This window comes from Bactrocera neohumeralis, chromosome 6 (assembly GCF_024586455.1).
Source record: "Bactrocera neohumeralis isolate Rockhampton chromosome 6, APGP_CSIRO_Bneo_wtdbg2-racon-allhic-juicebox.fasta_v2, whole genome shotgun sequence".
Lineage (NCBI taxonomy): Eukaryota > Metazoa > Arthropoda > Insecta > Diptera > Tephritidae > Bactrocera > Bactrocera neohumeralis.
The window spans coordinates 18525930-18547368 of record NC_065923.1 but is presented as its reverse complement, the minus strand read 5'-3'; the positions used below and the strand labels follow the sequence as shown (position 1 = coordinate 18547368).

The 21439-nt window shown below is 31.2% G+C and overlaps 1 protein-coding gene across 4 annotated transcripts in view; it reads right to left on the bottom strand.

Moving 5' to 3' along the window:
* Positions 1-20919, bottom strand: part of LOC126760958 (trichohyalin) — a 184940-nt gene extending 164021 nt beyond the window's left edge. For all 4 annotated transcript variants that reach the window (XR_007667278.1, XM_050476785.1, XM_050476783.1 and 1 more), the window contains exons 1-2: positions 20716-20919; positions 20352-20548 (exon numbers count right to left, since the gene is read on the bottom strand). The gene's annotated coding sequence lies outside the window, so the exon portion shown is untranslated. The remainder of the gene's footprint in view (positions 1-20351; positions 20549-20715) is intronic.
* Between the last annotated feature and the right edge of the window lie 520 nt (positions 20920-21439).

The window sequence follows — 21439 nt, the reverse complement described above, 5'->3', positions numbered from 1 at the left end:
TTAAATCGGTTAAGCAGAACAACAAACAATTCATTAGGCTGCACTTTTTATCTACGTACTGACGAAATATGAGCAACGCTATGAACATACAACTCGGAGTATGTTTTATTTACTAAATATTTTTTATTTACTTAGATAATTTTCACTTGTGTACAACAACAACAACTGCGGAAAAATTCACTCTAACTTCGTTTACATGCCGTTTTTACACACTTTGTTGGAGATTGTCATTATCGCGCGACACAGATTAGCCTCAATACCTAAATATATAAGTACATATGTACATAAATACATATGTGCACATAAGTTTATATATAACGCCCCGAATATGCTCTCTAAATAGTCGAAATGCCAACATTTTATTACACTTCGCTCCTTTTCACTTTTCACCGCAAATGAATTTCTTAAGTGGAGCGAGAAGCGCTCGAGCATGTTAATAGCTTATAATTAGCGTGTAGAGCGGCATTTTCACGAATCGGCCTTGAATGTTGAGCACATACACTTAAAATGCTTTTACAATTAGAAGTAACGGTGAATTTGTAGGGCGTATAGGGTCATATACGGGCAAAGTGGGTGTATGCTGCTTCATTAGGGGCATATGTACTTGTGAGTGGTGGAAAAAACTAAATTAAAAAAATATATAAAATAAAATAAAAGAAAATAAAATTAAATAAATAGAATTAAATTACATAAAAGTAAATAAAATAAAATTAATTAAAGCAAAATAAAATGAAATGAACAAAAGTATAAGAAAATAAAATAAAAATAATTAAAAAAAAAAATTATTTAAAACTAAATTAAAAGTAAAAATAAATAAATGAAATAAAATGAAATTAAAATAAATTAGCGAAAATAAAACCGACTTAAATTAAAATAAATTAAGTAGAATATAATTAAATTAAAAATTTAAATAAAATAAATTGAAGTAAAAAAAATTAAATTAACTTAAATTAAATTAAACAATACAAAATCAATTAAATAAAAAACGAATTAATTGAAACAAAATAAAATTAATTGGACAAAAGTATAAGTAAATTAAATTAAATTAATTAAAATTAAATAAATAGCGAAAATAAAACCGAATTAAATTTACCCAAACTAAGTAAAATGGAATTAAATTAAATAAATTAAATAAAAGTCAATAAAACAAAACAAAATTAATTAAACCAAAATAAAACTAAGTTAAATAAAATTTAAAAAAATTAATTAAAACTAAATAAAATTTAAAAATAAATAAATAAAACAAAATTGACTAAAAAATAAATTAATTAAAAATTACTTAACGAATATAAAAACGAATTAAATAAAAAAATTAAGTTAAATCGTAACAATTTAAATTAATTCACACAAAATTAAACCAAATTAAATAAAATTAAATTTACTTGAATTCAGTAAACTAGAATTAAATAAAAAAAAAGTAAATTTAAAAAAATTATTTAAAACTAAATTAAAAGCAAAAATATATAAATAAAATAAAATTAACTTAAAATAAATAAAAAACAAAAAAATAAGTGAAAAAAATATTAAATTAAAGAAAAGTAAATATATAAAATAAACTAAAATTCAATTAGCGAATTTAATCCGAATTACTTAATTACAAAAAAAACTAAATTAAATCAATAAAAATCAATTAAGTCAAACAAAATTAAGTAAAAATAAATAAAATAAAATTAACTTAAATTAAATTACGGAAAATATAACCGAATTAAATAAAAAAAATTAAAATAAATAAAAATAAATTAAATTAATAAAGAAAAAATTAAACTAAATTAAATAAAAATAAATAATAAAAAAAATTAACTTGCATAAAATGAAATACAGATTAAATTTATTTAAAATAAAATAAATTATGTAAAACAAAATAAAACTAAATTTAATAAAAATGAATAAATAAATCAATATTAAAAAAACTTAAAAAAAAATTAATTAATTGAAAAAAAAAACAAACAAAAAAATAAAATTTACAAACACAATTTAATAAACTAAAATGCATTATATTTATAAGAAATTTGTAAAAACAAAAACCATAAAAAATCAATTAAAAAGCTGAGTCAACAGTGTGAACAAAAATAAAAATCGCAACAAAAAATAGCAAACGAAAAACCTTAAATATTTACATTTTTCGAAAATAAAATATTTACATACATACAAATTGTATGTGTATCTACATAGATGCACATGTACACAGCTGACTCACTTGAAGCAATAAAAAAGATATTTATATATGTCAAATAGACACATCTTAATCACCATTATGGACCCATATATAAGCAGATAGGATTTCTAAAACGCACACAAACACACACACAGACATGCAAAATGTGCGCCAATAAAGTTGTCAGCTATGCAAATTTGCAACTTATCAGACTACTTATAAATAATAATTACTTTTGACATTTGCATCGGCTTTTTTGCTGCCTTTGCATCGCCCTGTCTCTACTGTCTATTCAAATGGCAACAAATTGTTTACAACAAACATGAATGTGCTACCGTGTGGTTGGTTTAATGTCCAATAATTGTTTAATAAACATAAATCGGAGTGCGAACACATTCTGAGTACACTGCTACATGCATTTACATAGCTCGTTAGTTACAACAACGCACATACATACATTTTTATACACACATACATATATTTTGTAAAATACATACATACAATATTTGCGATTATTTTGCTGGCATCCTCTAAATATAAAAATACAACTCATACATTTAACAGCAACAACTATTAATTACACACAGCAGTTTTATTGTTATATGATGTCATTGATTTGTTGTTGCTGTTGTTAAATTCAATAACTGATTCAATGAATATTGTAAATTTGTAATCCATTGAATTATTAATGATTCGTTTGCAACTGTAAAGTACTCGTGGGTGTCGCGACGTCATCATTACATTTGTCTCATTTACTCATTTCTAACAGTAATCTGCTAAATTGCTCAGTGATCTCATAGTTGTTGTGTGTTTCAAACAAATTGTATAACTGTTTACATATTTGGTTGGGTATTTCCTGTTGGGTGTCTTGCGATGCAAATTTTATGGGTTAAGCGTATTTTCAATGAGGTGATATTGATATCGGTAATAATTATTATTACACTCAGAATCGTATTCATAGCAGACTCTTCAAAATATCTCTCAACAAGGAAAGTTACTTGTGTATTTTGCATGACGAAGTTATTATAAGTATACTATACTTTTTTGAAAACTATAAATATAGTTCTATTACGCAAGTGAGAAAAGTTCTATAAACGCCATTCAATTGGGGGGACTGGCCAGAAACGATTATTTTACATATGGCTAAAGCAGCTCACGACTTTCAGACTTAGACCAAGTATCCTCTGGATAGCCAAAAACGTCTATTTGAAGGCGAGCTAAAGTGAGAAGGTGAAACATCCCTCCTCAGGGTTGTGCGTTGGATTTGCGAGCCGCCTCGAAAAAAAAAACACCTCCAATGAAAGCACACAATGTTCTTGGATGATAGACCCTACTTTTGATGGCAACCACTGCAAACGTATTAAAGATTACGATTTAGGGGAAGGTGCCGCTGTCTAATTGGTTGATGCCCTCGTAAGAGTAAATACTGATCAAACTGAGGAACAAATTTTCCCGCCTGTCGAATGGCAGTGAGAGCATAACATCAGAAGATGGTGAACCCGATTCCCCAATCGATGACCATAGAGCAGACGTTCCATTGTCCGACACTGAAAAAGTTCGAATAGCAATTACCCGTATGAAGAACAAAAAAGCAGCGGGGGTCGATGGATTGCTGCCCGAGCTATTCAAATACGTCAGGCAAAGGATTGATAAGAACTGATACATGTTCCTTTGTAGAATATGATCAGACGAAATTATGCCCGACGATTGAAATTTAAGTGTGCTCTGCCCAATGCACAAACAGGGAGACCCCACAATCTGCGCCAACTACCGTGGGATAAGCCATTGTGTGAAAGATGAAAGTCAACCGTAAACAAACTGATTGGACCTTATCATTGTGGCTTCAAGCCAGGAAAATCAACAACTGAGCAGGTTTTCACCATGTGCAAAATCTTGAAAAAGACCCGTGAAAAAAAGATCGACACACACCACCTCTTCGTCGTAAACCTGCTTTTGACAGCGCGAAAAGGAGCTGCCTCTATGGCGCTAGGTCTGAATTTGGATCCCCGCAAAACTAATATGGCTGTCAGGATCGGGAAGGACCTATCCAAGCCGTTCGATACCAAACGAGGTGTCAGACAAGGCGACTTCCTATCGTCCCACTCTTTTCTCCTAGAGAAAATAATACGTGCAGAACTAAATAGAGAAGGTACAATCTTCAATAAGAGTGTACAACTGCGGGTGTACGCCGATGAGGTCGATATCATTGGCCTTAACATCCACGCCATTAGTTCTGCTCTCTCCAGGTTGGACAAAGAAGGGAAGCAAAAAGATTTAGTAGTGAACGATGAAAACACAAAATATCTCCTGTCATCAAACAAACAGTCGTCGCACTCGCGACTTGGCTCCCATGTCACTGTTGACAGTCATAACTTCGAAGTCGTAGATAATGTAGTATATCTTGGAACCAACATTAACACCAACAACAACGTCAGCCTCGAAATCTTATTGAAGCGCAATTGAGAAATAAAATGGTCTCTCGACGAACAAAGAAAAAATTCCTCCCGTCCTACTATATGACGCAGAGGCATGGACGATGACAACATCTGATGAGTCGACGTTGCGAGTTTTCGAGAGAAATGTTCTACGGAAGATTTATGGTCCTTTGCGCATTGGCCACCACGAATATCGCATTCGATGGAACAATGAGCTATACGACAAAAGCGGCTACGACGATCATACCCACCGATTGATGAAACTGACCACGAGGAAGACCTTTACTCCGTTGGAAAGGCCAGTTGGCTACACTTAGAATCTCCAATTAGCCACAAATAGCGAAAAGGAAGAACGACTAGCGCGCTGTAGTAAACTTGGCTATGTCCACGTTAGCGGTGACTACGCCAAAAAAGAAGAAAATGAAGGTCTTTTTATGGACAAGATCGTAGAAAATTATTTTTAGATTTCTTTGACCGAAAGGTCAGATCTGCGGCAGCAGTGGAGAACCTTTATTTTTTAACGGCGTCAGAAGCCGCGTACAACTCGAAAAATATTAATATTGTATTTTGTAGATAAACAATATTACTGCAAATTCTTAAGTAAAGAAAAAATATTTTCTTGAGATTTTAAAACAATTGATTCAGTAGTTTATTTTTAGTTTTCAAAAATCGCCTTTTTAGGCTGATATACTAGTTGTGGTCCTTAACTCCGTTAGATTACTTTTTATGGGATTATGTTGAGCCCAGAATCAATAGTTATGAACAAGCTTAGATTATTGAGTTGAAAAACAAAAATCTGCGCTATTTAGGACGCTGAAAAAAATGCTGGAAAATATAATGTCATAGTCTTCGTCAAAAAGTAAATTTAATAGAATTAGACAAATAATAAATTATATAAATAATAATAGAGCCAAAATATTGGCGATTTTATTAATTTTTGGGTATTTGAATTAAAAATTAGTTTTCTTTAAAAAACATTCTTTATTAAAGGGAAATGTTTGTCTTTTTTGTTCTTTTAGTTTCAATCGAATTTTTTATAACTAGAGATGAATAGATATATTTTTACAGTTACATAATTTCATATGCAATTAATGGAGTTTCATTTATTTTTTTCTTTTTATTACAGTTTAATAAATTTATCATTAAAAGAAAGAAAAAAATACTATTTTTTCTTAATAGATATATCTTTTTATATTTTTTTTTAAATATTACCTGGGTATATAACAATGCAGATATATCTTCAAATTCAATATTTACCCGCCAGGGTAAAATTTTTTTTTATAAAAAGATATCTTGCGTATCATAAATCACAAATAAAGATAATTATTTTATAGCAGAAAAAATTAGCGGCATTTCATGTCAGAGAAAATTTTCACTCAGACGGCGCAATTAACACAAAAACGGCATTTAATTAATAGTAAAATATTTGAATGCATCTACTAAATTCCAACAAAAAAACTTACACAACTAAGTATGGGTGTATGTGTGTGTTTAAACATATTTCCATACACTGCAACGCCGCTCGATTTAAACGAGCGCAACGAATCTACGAGTAAAGCAAAATGCAAGCCATGACGCAACCTTTCAAAAGAAGTGTGTACGTACGTATCTACTTATGTATGCATGTATGTAAGTAAGTGTGCGTATGTCTATGTAACTCCATCAATTCAATTCCATCGATTAGTTGGCGGCTTTGTTGATAACTATGCTAATATGATTGCAAGCGAGCATGTCAAAAGCGCGAGCGCTCTCATACAAACATACATATATCTGCATATGTACATATATATAAATGCACTTGCAAGTGAGCGCATGCATATTTCTCAATAATGCATATACACACAAATATGTTTGCAATTAGTTGATACCGAAATAGTTTGTGTGTAAGTATGTTCATATGTTTTTGTGAGCGCTTTTGCATGGCAATTCGCTTATCTTATCAGCGCGCCGCATTATGTGCATTGGCGCCGTGCACTTTTTATGCTAATGCTTATGCAATAATACCAAAAAAACAACTTTATTTATTTATTTGCCACTTTTATTTACACTTAGTGGAAGTGTTTAATTGCCGCCTATTGTAATGCCATTCAGATAATGACGCCCTTGAATGCATGTACTACATATAGTAGTACATACATATGTACTTTTATAGATAGTTATGCAATGTGCGTAAATATTATTGTAAATGCTGTTATTAGCCCTATTTTTATCACATAAACCGATTCATATTAAGTTGAAAGCAGTTAATGTAAGTTAACTGTGTGACGGGGCGTATACGTTACTAAATTCATGCAAATTTCTCAGAATAACTTCTGCTTAAAAAAGCAAAAGAGTTTCAAATTGCATGTTCTTTCATGATTTATAAGCGAAATTTCATATAAACTTCCTCAAAATAGTTACTTTATTATAAATTTATTTTTTTGGAAAATTTTATGTTGAAAGTTATTAAAGTTGAAAGAAAAACATTTTCAACAATATTTAAAAATGAGTTTAAAAGATTCGTTTACATGCTCAATATAATTTTTAGAGTCATTTTTATAATTAAAATACTTGTAATAAATGAAAATTTAATATCACGAATAAGTTTTGAACGACAATCATACTTTGTTCTCATACCATCATACCTATGTACATACGTCCGATTAAATCACCCCTCCGGTTTTCTTCAAAGTAAATATATATAGAGGTTTCTCATTTAATTAAAACCCATCTTCCATGTGTCTTATTTGTCGGATTTTTTTTTCCAAACAAAAAAGTAAAAATTTAAAAAAGACTATTTGACCAAATTTAAAAAAAAATTTCAATAAATAAATATAAAAATTCAACATGAATAAAAAATTAAATCTCTTATAATGCGTTTTTTAGTAAGGCATTTAAAAAATATTTTTAAAAAAATTTCATTAAAATTTTTTTTTCTCAAATACCAATTTTTTTTTTCAGTGTATTACGCAATATTTTCTACATTTAAAAAAAAATTGTGAAAACACTGTTGAATTTATGTTAAAATTATGAGAAATCTGCGTAATTGTATCTCAAAGTTTTCAAAAAACTCTATGAAACGGTAATGTTTTGAATAAAAGTCTAAAAAGTTTAAAAAATATAATTTTTGTCAGCGTATGACTTTCTCAAATTTCTACAGATGGCAATTAGTTTATGTTAATTTTATGCAAAATTTTGATTTAAAATTTTAAAAACTGTAGTAATTTTTTATTATTTGACCAAGAAAAAAAATTTAAAAAAATATTAAAAAAAAATTTCAAATAAATATTTTTTTCAGTGTATTTCTAAAAAACTGTGAAAATTCTGTTCTTTTACGCTTATTTATTGGATAAAATATAAATAAATTATTTGAAGCAATATTGTAAACATTTCAGCCGCAAGGTGGCGCAATAGTCGAAATAATCAGAAGAGCTGTATCTGTGCTTCGATTTCGATCAAATTAGTTGCATATATAGCTTGGTTTATTTCTCAAAAAATTTTGCTAGACGATTTTAAATCTTTGTAGATAAAATTTTAATAGCACAGTGTGACAAACATGCAAAAATCGTAGTCAAAAAACTTAAAAGGTAATAAAATCTCACGAATTTCAACTCTTTTTACAAAAATAGAAACAGAGAATAATGTCTAACAAATACTAAACTATATATAAACAAACATAGTATGTAATGTACTTTTGATAGTGCTGATGATAAGCAATAAATGTGTTTAAAACCAAATTGAGAACGATAGCATGATAAATAAATAAAACTACTACTAAACAGCGCTTACTAATCGCTTATAAGCACATAGCAAACTACTTCTAGTATATGATTTATATTTACATATTTAATTATGCACACATACACACATTTGTCCATATACAGTTCACCATTCATCATTCCAGACATACCGCACATAACTAAAATTGTTTGTTTTAATTTTATGCTGCTTTACGTCACTGAGTCGAGTTTCGCCTTTCAACTTTTTTTTGTTTTTTTCATCTTCTCTTTTTTGTTGTTGATTAACCTTGGCCAAGAAAATCTGGTTGACTGGTTTCAGCGCGAAGCTGTGGGTGTCTACAGTTATATATGTGCGTGTGTTTCTGTGCACTTGCTTGTTTGTTAAAAACACTGTTGCTGTAACAGTTGTGTTTACCTTGCAGCAAAAATGCGAAAAATACAAAAAAATAAAAACAAACCCGTTGCATGCGTCATAATTGTCATAAAAATGTGATGGAAATAGGTAAATATTTTCACAACTGAACTCACTTTTCTGCATCATGTGGCTGATATTTTTAGCGACATATGAAAGCTTTAAATTAGATACAAACATGGAGAACACTGTGCAACAAAATTTTACATTTGAGAACAATAAAATTTTAGATTTGAAAATATTAATTTTTTTTTTTGTATTTCTGCACTGTTTAGGACTTTTGAGGAGAACACTGTGCAACAAAATCTAAAATTTTGAGAAGAAATCATGTTTCAGATTAAGAAAATATTATAAATTGTTTTTTTTTTTTTAATTTTTAGGACTTTTATGCAGAACACTGCAAAAAAATTCAACATTTTGAGAAAAGTTTAATTTTTAGATTTGAAAATATAATTTTTTTTTTATTTCTTCACTTTTAGGACTTTTATTAAAAATACTTGCAATAAAATTTAGCTTTTTGAGAAAAGTACAGTTAGATTTGAAAATATAAAAAAAAGTTTCTGTATTTTTTTATTTTTCAGGACTTTTGTAGAGAACACTGTGCAACAAAACTTAAAATGTTTCCATTTTTAAATTTGAATATATTGAAAATTGCTTTTTTTTATTTCTACCCTTTTAAAAACTTTTATGAAGAACACTATGCAACAAAATTTAACATTTTGAGAAAAATTAAATTTTTAGATTTGAAAATATTAAAAACTGTGCAACAAAACTTACTTAAAATTTTTCTATTTTTAAATTTGAATATATTAAAAATTGTTTTTTTTTCTACCCTTTTTAAAACTATGCAACAAAATTTAACATTTTGAGAAAAATTAATTTTTTAGATTTGAAAATATTAAAATTTTTTTCTGTAGTTTTTCACTTTTTAGGACTTTAATAAAAAACATAATTTTAATATATGTATGTACATATAAAATTTCAATCGCATAATATTTTAACATTAATAAAAGAATTAAGGGAAGAAAACGTGTGCCATAAAATTGAGAAAAATAGTACAAACGCTTACTATTTTTATAAACATTAATTGATTAGCTTTTTAATTACTGATTTTTTTATTAATTAAATTTTAAGAATTGAAGATTAATTAAAAAAAAAAACACAAAATAAAAATAATTAATTTTTTTTCTAGTTTTATAACTTTTTATAAAAATTCACAGGGAAAAATATTTGAGTTAAAATAAATTTTTAAAAAATTTGCTTTTTAACAGCAATTTTTTTAAATTCGAATTTTTTTAATATGCCAAAGTACGAAAATATAATCTTTTAAAAGCACAATTTTGGCATCCTTAAATGAAACTAATTTTATCGTTGTCATTTTTAGCCGTCATTCGAACAACAACCACAAAAAACTTGCACTCAAACATACATATGTAAATGCAAAAAATAGCTTGAAACCTTTGTTGCCTTTTTATGCTTTCATCTTTTGCATATTTTTATAAATAACTGCTTTTAGCAACTAAATATAGATGAAATGAAATTTCTGCTGAATATGTATATATAAATTCATAGAACTATAAATAAAAGTGCATATACATACATATGTACACAAGTCGTCACAAGCAAACACTGGCTTCGCCGCAGCTTTGACGAGAGTGACATGTGACTGTGCATTTCAGCATATGCAATATGTACACACATCTACAAATATTATATATATCTACGTTCGAGCAAAAACAAAAATACTTATATTTAATATTCTTTTTGTGCTTATTTTATACTTTTGGCGATATTTTCGGAGTTTAGACCCAAACTCACTCAGCCAGCTAAAAGCTACCCTAACATTTACCGCTACGCAAGTCTAACATATTTTCCATTGATTTCGGTGGCAGCGTACATCCTTGCGCAACCAGAACTTATATACTTCAACTACTTGTACGAGTGGGTGAGTAAGTGTGGAGTGTTGCCACTCACCTACCTGTGCGCCCACACGTCCACACAATTCGTTCTCGGGGGCAACAGCACCGAAGGTCGTTTAGATTAGAATGTGTGTTACCGTTTTGCCATACTTAAGTCAATGAAATCGATTTTCCGGCTATAAAATTTACGCCCAAAAGCCACTACGCCGCGGCAACTCAACTCAGTAGATCAATTACCGTTACGCCGCCCCATATTTCGGTTGATCGTTGCGTGTTGATTGGAAAATGTTTAAATTTATTGCATTTTTTTGCGTATATTTTGTGGTTAATTGATAAGGCCGCATGCCTTCGTATCTAAATTGTATTTTCGTTTTTTTTTTGTTTTAAACAACAAAAATGTGGGACAGTGGAGATTTGTGCGGTGGAACATGCGTCAGCTGATTGACCATTAGATATGAAAACATACATACATGCGTATATATAAATTACTGATAAATATATAAGTTTATAGATACCCTTATATGGTTAACTTAAACGCTAAAGATAAGTGAAAAAAATGATAGTTCTATCAAACAGAACCAATTTTAGTCGATCATAATCCCCCAGTAAATCGTATGAACAAATTTTTGAATTTCAAAAATGTTTTTCTAAATGTTTACTCAACTTTACTAAACATGCTTCAATAGCAGTTATTTCTCGAAGAAAAAAATTTAATATATCTAAAGAATTATTGATTCAAGAAAGTACATGATACGTTTCCATAACAGTCGAACTTACGTTTCCAGCACGGCTCCGGATTTTTATCCGATCAGAGAATGTCAACACGACAGTGTTCTGCCAATTTTCTAGAGTATGTTTTTTAACCAACAACAACAACACCAAACTAGGAGCTACTTAGTACCAATAATTAGTAAAGAGTGATCCATTTCGAGGTCCCTCCTTTTTTAGAGAAAAAAACAAGGAAAGTTCAAATTTAACGGGAAGAGTTTACAATCATTCAAAAGAACATTCTTTGGTATTTATTCTTTGAATATTATCTCTTTCAAATGTTGGCCGCGATGACTTGTTCGAGCCTTTCGAATGGTAACTGTCGAATGACATGCATGATGATTTGCTCTATGGCGTGAATCGAAGCGGGATTGTTCGCATAGACTTCAGACTTTACATATACCCACAGGAAAAAGTCTAACGATGTGATATCACACGATCTTGGTGGCCAATCGACTGACGAACCATGAAATTATCTGCTCACCGAAGTGTTCTATCAATAAATCCATTGATTGATGCGATGTGTGGAAAGTGGCGCCGTTTTGTTGAAACCAAATGTCGCCGAGATCACGAGCTTCAATTTCAGGCATCAAATAGTCGGTTATCATGGCGCGATGACGGTCGCCATTAAAGGTTATGTTCTCACCAGCATCAGTTTTGAAGAAATATGGATTCCACCGGCCCACAAACCACACTAAACCGTTATTTGTCTGGATGAAATGGCAGCTCTTCAATTTTTTCAGGTTGTTCTTCGTCCCAAATGCGCCAATTCTGCTTGTTTACATATTTGAGACAAAAATGGGTCTCATCGCTGAATAAAATTTGACTCGAAAACGTCGGATATTCTTGGAACTTTTAAAGAGCTTACAGAGCGAAGCAATGTCGCTTGGAAAGGTCGAGCGGCTTCAGTTTCCACTAAGGGTCATAAATAGTCATTATATAACTTTGTATAGTAATTGAGTTCTGTTGAAATCTTCTAGTTGAGTGTTCATCATTTTTCTTCAAATGGGCTGGAGATGATCCTTACATGTTTTAGCTTCATTTCAAGTGGCTGATGAGTTTATGTAGGCTAGTTAGGTTAGTCTGGTAGGCTAATGAGCCGCAGATAGGCCACATAGAGTTCCGTTTAGAAAACTGTGCCAGTTTGCGTTCACATAGAATTCCGTTACGAAGTCTATGAGGAGTAGTCATGCTTTAAGACTTCTACGCTTGACAGCAGATTCTGTGGCCTCACTAACGATACCACTTTGAGTGTGTCATACAGCGGGGCCTTCAAATGCTTAAAATGATGATTCACTGTTTCCCTGTTTCCTCGCTTTTGACATTTCCTGTAGTCTCCTGGATCTGTCAGCTACATTCTGCAAGCGTGTGCTGTCACCAGACTGTGACCAGTGAGTATTCCAATCATGTTCCTACAGTCTCTTCTAACGAGTACCAAGAGGAACTATGTTTATTTCTGATATTAACATTTACATATATAACTTTCCGGTAAGTTTATATAAATTTGATATTTGAATTCGTCCCTAAGTATATCTATGTATATAAATCATTTAACAATGTCCACAAATTTGCATATTTCAAGAAGCTAAAAGTGAAATAAATCTTGAAGCTTAGTTAACAACTATAATCCTTTGATTAAAACTCATTCGCATTTATCCACATTCATACACATATACATACGTAGATCCTAATATACATACATATAAACCCAAATGAAATATATCGCGAACGCACTTCTTCCGCTTCTTTCGTCATTCGAGCTGCTTCTGCCATTTCGCGCCTTAAGTGATTGCCTTTACGCGGCCTTCATTAAAGTGATTTATAGCCAAATTTTCAGATTTCGTTTCGCAGCGAAAATTCACGCTCCGCGCATTTGTCTAAATCATTAGTTTACCCCTCTCAGTTAAGAATCTAAACTTTGGATCATTGCGTGCTACACATTTATACTTGTTGTTGTTGTTGTTGCTGTTACTTAAAAAGAGTAATCAACGCCGTTTGCGAGTATCTTTCTCAAATATAATGAGCTGAAAATAGAATTAATTCACAAAAGCTGCCGCCTGAAGTGACTTCCGTCTTCGTGTTGTTTGCTCGCTTAGCTGCGCTGATAATCAGCAGCGATGATAATAGAAATTACAGCATTACCTGATGAAATACAAACAATGACATCGTTGACTTATGTATGTACATGTATGTGTGATTGTGTGTTTGTTTGTATTTGTGAATGCGGACCCTTGGCCACTTTCGCCACGGCGAAATGCAAGCGTTGACTGGCCGCCGATGATGAGGATGGCGCTTCTATTTGGCACTTTGAGTGAAAATCTAATTGACAGTGGCTTTGACACTGACACCTTGTTGGCAATAGTGCTGGCTGTGCCATTATCAGCTACAATAGCAACAAAAACATTAGTGACAACAACTATGATAACAACAACAGCAAGTAGTTGGGTGCAGCAATGCTTCGCCTCAATTCGTTTTAATTAACTGAAAATACGTTTCATTCCATTCATTTGTTGTTGTTGCTATGTGTTTGTCTTTCCTTTTGCTTTACGCTTTGCCGCCTAATTAGCGCTCCATGCGCCGAATCTGCTTCTTCGCTTTTAGCGCACGCTATTTAGCGCTGGCCTGCTTTGTGCCTACTTTTGCCTACATTGCGTTGCAAAGTGTTTACTAAGTTTTCATCTTTATGTTTTGTATTTATGTTTGGATGCTTGTTATCAAATGAATATTGTATAAAAATGTTGTCTACTATAATATTTTGTTGTTTATATATTATTCATATTTCTATATAAACAAAAAAATACCCGGAAATTTTAAATAAAACGCAAAATATTTAATTATTCATCAATATTTATTTTGTCGCCTTCCATTTAATCCCCAGATGTAATACACTATTGCCAACGATTTTTCCAGTCTTCGAAACACTTTTCATAAGCACTTTTTGGGATGGCCTTCAGCTCCTTCAGCGAATTTTTCTCTTCGATCGACTGAAAACAGGTTCCACGAAGGGCAAAAATTTCAGTTCGGGAAATAAAAAAAATCAAATGGAATCAAATGTGGTGAATAAGGATATGGATCGATGGTAATCATTGCGTTTTTGGCTTTAAATTTGGTCACAATAGTGGCTTAACGCCCATGAAAATATATCTTTTACCAATCATCATATCTGGAGTGAAAATAGAGACACCTATTTTCATTTTTTCCATTTCGTGCCAGAAGGGAGCTGAAGCATGTTTTTTTGGAAATTGCGCAATAAGTCCCTAGAGGCGTTTCTGGTTGCTGCCAAACCAGAAGATCCAGTAAACAATCTATGGAATGCGACTAGACAAAACAATAAGCCGATATCTAGATGCCCACAAAGTTTTAACCAGAGAGACCATTGATGCAAGATCAATGCAGCGAAAGCCGTGGTGTTTGCCACACACCTCCAAAACACGTTTACTCCTAAGGAGTTTAGTAATGGATCTAGCAATGCGGCAGTCACCAATTTTTACGATGTTTTTTGTCGAATGGAATTGCTGAACTAGATGCTGTGGAAGTGCAGGAGGGGATCAAAGCATTGGTAAACAAAAAGTGACCAGGCTATGACAGAATGAATGCGTTTGAACTTAAAGCGCTACCTGAAAACGTAATCAGCATGATTGCCAAACTTTTTAACGGAATGCTCAAACTTTGTCATTTTCACATCGCAATAGAAATGTGCTGCGGTTATTTTAATTCTTAAACCCGGAAAACCTTAACATCTGGTTAATTCTTGTCGACCAATTAGTCTACTAGTCATTATCTCGAAAGTATTTGAAGGAATATTTTTATACAGGCTTTTGCCAGTGTTGGAAGACAAACAGCTTGTTCCGAATCATCAGTTTGGCTCTGCTGTCTCCTTGATGTCCGCCAAGCATAGATGCCGTGATGCTAAGTCGGAGCTGAGACCTTTTAGATACATACAGTAGACTTTCCAGTGATAAACTCTGACTCCACTACAAAGCCAATCTATGCTGCTGATACTGCACCACTAGCATCATTGCCACCCTAATACTGCTTCGAGAAAACTGCAGATGCAATTGAATAGTCTAGAACCGTGGCTCACCAATTGGAACATTGGCATCAACACCGAAAAGTCCGTACAAGTAGTATAGACAAAAATTGGCCTCAAGTGGTTTTGTATGGTCAATTGATAAGAGGCACACTTGGAAATAACTTATTCATTATTGATGGAGACATCACTTAGACGGCTATAACCGACAAGAACTTGGAAAGATCACGTAAAAAAACTCAGCTAAGATTAAAGTTGACGCAGCTATACTGGCTCATTAAGCCAAGATCCCACCTCAGTCTGAAGAATAAGTTGCTCATTTATAAGGTAATACTTAAGCCAATTTGAACGTATGACATTCAAATCTGGGGAGGTGCATCGACTTCAAATTTAAAAGTAATTCAAGCTTTTCAAGATAAATTTCTGCGCAACATAGGAGCCCCCATTCTATGTGAGAAACGATGTTCTCCACTAGGATCTAAAGTTGTTTACTGCAAAGGCAACAATCGAAGAATTTAGCAGACGTTACCTCTTCCGTTTGGAGGTAAACTATAAAAATTTCAATGCAATAAGGTTTGACAAAAGTGTTTAGACAGCTAAAACATGCATCATTGTAGCAACAAAAACATATCTTGAAACCAAAATTCCTCTAAAAAATAACTTTTGTTCAAAAATATAACACATAACAAAATCTGCCTTCGCTCTCCATATTCAAATACACTCAAAAATTGCAAAAATACCTAAAAGTTGACGAGCAAAACACAACAAAAAATTGCAAAAGTCAGGTCAATTTTAGTCAAAAATACATTCCCACCTATGCGGCAAGCAAACAAAGAAAAAGTAAAAACTCGCAAATTCTATAGTGAAGCAAGCTGAAGAGTCATAAAATCGGGAATAAGTGCAGGCCGTTGGCGGGCTGCCTCCACAAGCAGCAACAATTTTAGCAAAGGTACTATAAAAACAATCACACATACACATATATATGTATGTAGATATACATACATATATGCAGTGCAGCAGAACGCCAATAGTATCATCAACAGCAACAGCAACAGCAAATGCGACGACTGCAGTGTCGAGTGTGTCAGCGCTTTGGCCGTTGCCAAAAATAAATAAGATTCACAGTTAAATTGGCAAAGGAGCTGCGCTGCGCGTTGAATTGCGCTGCCAGCAGCATTTCATGCAACAACAAAATCATTTACATACTATATAACACAATACTGCCACTTGAGCGAATGCAACTAAGCAGATACGTACATATGTACATATGTGTTGTTGTACATGTGTATGTATGTAAGTATATATTAAGATATATATTTATATAGATATATTGAGGTCCACAGGAGCAATATATTGTACGTCTTCACCTTTTTCGTTGTTGTTATTATTGTACTTAAGCAGTGACACGCGAGATTCCTCCGCCTGTCAGCATTTTATTTCGTATTTCGAACCGTAAAAAGCAAAGAGGCACTAAAAATAAGAAGAAGCTTAAAAATAACAAAAAATAACAAGAAGAAGAAGTAGCAACAGCGGACAGACAAAACGCTTTTGTTGCTCCTGTTGCTTGCGGCACGTTGATATTCTCATTGCTCAGCGTCGTCGCCGTCGCCGTCGTTACCATTTCACGGCTTTTGTTTTATGCAATATTTTCGCATTTTACCTTTGGTCGCATTTTTATATTTTCTAATGTATTTTGTGCTTTTTGAGAAGGCACGTCGCGCTGCAAAAACACACACGCTCTTACACACACGCACACATACACATATATAAGTACATTTACACAAAAGAAGTATGCACACACACGTTTCAAAGGTGCCAGTCGGTGGTTTTATACACGAATTTGTTATTGCTTGCTATTTTTTGCATTTTCATTTCACTCTTCTTTCATGAATTCATTGTTTTCATTTCACTTTTAAGCAATTGCCGGTGAACGATGGCATTCATTTATATTTTGCTTTGTAATATACTCAGGTATTTTTCGAAATGCTGCTGAGGATGCTGCTATTTTCAAGGCTTAATCGGTTAGTCTCAAATTTTGAGACACTCGGTGGGCGTTGTCGGCTGATATATGCGACCGAAGGAAGTGATACATCTGCTTGCTTATAAATGTTAATGCATTCAATCATAATCTTTTTAGCAAATGGGATTTACTTTTTCGTTTATTTTTGTTTGAATTGCTAATACTTATTTTGGTTTTGACAGCAAATGCTGAACTTGCAGAGTGTAGAAGGCGGTGTTTGTTGCACTCGACACTGAAAGCGCCAGAAAAATTAAACCATTGATCTTGCTATTGTTCATTTTTAACTCAGGAGTTTTTTAGAATAATGTATAATTTTTTTGAACAACTAATTTTTAATTTTTCAAAAATTCATTAAAATTTTAAATATAAAAAAATTAAATATATTTTTATGCATATTGTATCTCAATATAACATTCCAAACTATAATACTATTGAACTATTTTTTTATTTTATTTTTAGTTTGAACCAGGATAGCGAATTTTTTAAATATTTGACAAAGTTTTAATTGAAAATAATATTTTCATACATATTTTTTTAACTGCAAATTAATTTAAATTTTAATTTCAAAAAAAAAATACTTTTTTTTATTTTTTAATTACTTTTTAATTATAAACTTGGGATTAAATTTTTTTTTTGTTTTCAACCATGATATTTGCTCTTTCAAAGTTATTTTTAATAAAGAGTTTCGAGATTTCAATTGAAAAAAGAGTTTTTTTTTGATTTTTTAATAATAAATATGGATTCACATTTTTTTAAATCCTGAATTTTGGATTAAAATTTATTTTTAATTATCCAAACTTATTGTACTTATTGTTAATTATTTCAATACTAGTTTTAAGAAGATGTTTGAAATTTCACTTAAAAAATTGCTTTTATTAATTTTTAATAATATTATATTAAGGATTTATATTTTTTTTAATCCGAAATTTGGTATCAAAACTTATTTTAAATTTTTGAAACCGATTTTTGGTGTAAGATATTTAAAATTTATTTTTTATTAAGATTATCAAAATTACAAAATTAAAAAAATTATTTAAATTATCAAATTATTTTTTTAATTTCTTAAGTCGGTACATTTTTTTATTTATAATAAACTATCAATTTCAATTTTTAACAATTTTTTTTAAAGCCACATTTTTTAATTATACATTACAATTATTTTTCAACATTAAAATTGTTTATTATTTTTTCTATAATTAAAAATTCGTTTAACGAGCTTTCTCTATTAAATCTAATGTAAAAAAATTAAATTAATTAATCGTTAATTGAGATAGCTGTTGAAAATATCCAATAACCACTTATTTATCTATAAATATCTCAAAAAAAATTATATTTTTTATAAAAAAAAAAAATAAAAAAGTCAATTTAATTTTAGAAATTACAAAAAAAATATATTTATATTATAAAAACGAAAACTATTTTTTATTAAAAAGAAACAATCAATATCCACTTCTTTATATAAAAATTAAAAATAAAATCGTTTATATGTATTTATAAAAAATAAAAATATCCACTTGTTTATTTAAATTTATAAAAATATTTTTTATCGCCATTTTGTTAAAAATAAAAATCTTTCGATTATTACTTGTATTAATTTTAGCAACAATAAGTGTTTTAGGTTTTTGGATTTGAGATATTTTAAACAAAAAATACCTTTTTTCGGAAGTCCCTTGAAGATCACTTACACTTTCAAAATAAATGATAAAAAACGGTTTTTCTGACATATAAGTGGATTTAGCCCCTTAAAACAAAAGTTTTATAATTTTTTGTAAGCACTGTAAAAATTATTTATGAAAGGAAGAAAGTCAAAATGTTAAGCTTTGCATTTCAAACAATTATTTTTATTTTATTCTAAACTTTTTTTGATTCTAAACGACCGATAGCACTAGTTTACAGTCATTATGCGGTTCTGTTATTAGAGCCTTGCAAATTTAGGTTTGCTAAAACCGGAAATGATAATAAAAATCGAATTTTTTGTGTTCTAGTCAAGGGGTATAGGCATCAAACTACCACCGTTCCCAGGGCAGTGGGGTCTGATTTACCGGAAAGGACCTGGATTTTTGTTCAACCAAGGACTATCAACTCGGCACGACTCGTCGAAATTACTTCAAAAATGTTTTGTGCCGTTACAACAACAACAACTAAAACAACAAAAATAACTGTACGTGATGGAAAATTTTTGAACTCAAATTCGTAATCAGGACACCTCAAATGCCCCACAGACCTCTTAGCACATCAGTCGCAAATTTTTCACTCAGATCTGTTGAGTAGTATAATTAATACATAAGTCAAGAAAACTCTTCGAATGTTAAGAACAGAATTTATTTCTTCACTTTTGCATCTACAATTCAAAATAACTGGTAAATAACGGTTATTTTTGTAACTAATAATAAGATTGCCTATGAAAACGCATAGTGACAATAAAGCATTACTTGCAATTTATTTTTCCATAAAGGCATTTAAATATAAATACATATGAATATTGTTCTTTGTGGATTGAAATGTTTTTCAGAGGTTTTGTTTTATTTTATATTTTCTTAAATCGTCTAACAGCAGTTTTTTAATTTAAATAAACACAAACACGATTAATATCTTTCGAAACCAACTTCAAACAACAACAACAGAGTAAATTGATATTATTTGATTTTTCTTGTTTTTATAGTTAAACTTTGAACACTAATTATAAAAAGAATAAAAATTGAACGCTTATGCAAAATAGAATCATTATAGAATTCTAATTTTTATTCTTGTCAACTTTTTCTACTGATAAATAACAAGTTTCAGTGCAGATGCATATGTATAGCTAAAAACATAGTAGAACTTTTTATATGCCTACTTAGCATAATTATTTAACAAAAACAAAAACATGGCGCTAGAAACGGTTTCAGCTCACCTTTTTGTATAACAATTCCAAGATCAGCTACCAAAGCGGCATAAAGCAGGAGCACAAACTTTTTTATTTCAATTTACAAATATTAATTTGTTGCTATTGTTGTTATATTCGAATATGAATACTCAAATTGTTATTTTTTTATAATTTGCAACACTTTACATACACTTTCCGAACAATAATTTTGAGAGTTAAAAAATCTTGAATTCAACACCAAAACACACGCCCGAAAAATGTTAAAAATTCACAAAAAATAAATTTTGACAAAAAACACCTTGAATAATTTTTTAATAATTTTTTTTTGTAATATTTTCAAACAACCAGTTTTACTTCCGCAAAACACTAGTTACCGGAAATTTGAAATTACCTAATTTTCACACTAAATAGACCGTAACGCACAACTCTCCGGTTGGCAACTCGATATTCGTCTGACCACAGATACGTTGAATTGCCTACGAATCAGTTACGCTTAGTCGTCGATGGGACACACATTTGTTTATTGCAAATTTATCATTTATTGCCAACTTTATTAGACACGTCCAAACTAACCGAATATGAAATCGCAACTGAGCAAAATACAGCAAAGGCGAAAGTTAAAAATGTGGCGAGACGCTGTGGAGCACAGTGGAGCTCTGCGGAGCGCGTACAGCGGCGCGCTTTGAGAGCCGACAGTGTATGGTTCGTTTGTGTATGTGCCGCTATGTTTGTTGGCGGCAAAACGTGCCTTTGCTTTGCCCTTAACATTGCATTTACTCGTTTGCTTTTGCCATTTGTATGTTTGCATTTGTGTTTTTGTTGTTGCGCGAAACTCACTGACGTTTAGCCGGCGAGTTGGCGCTGTGGCTGAGAGCATAATGTCAATGCAAATGCAAAGCTTTGAAACCGGCATAATGGTAGCGCTCTCTGGTTGCTTCAATGCTCTCGCAATCGCTCTCTCGACGTGGAAAAAAGCCGGTAAACAGTCACATGCAAATTAGTTAGGTAAATGTGTGTGTAAGCGTGTGTGATGTGCTCCAATGGCACATACATATTTGCACCGAAGTGTGGGTGCTCAATAGGGTTCCCAGTAAATTGCAATGGACTTAATGTGT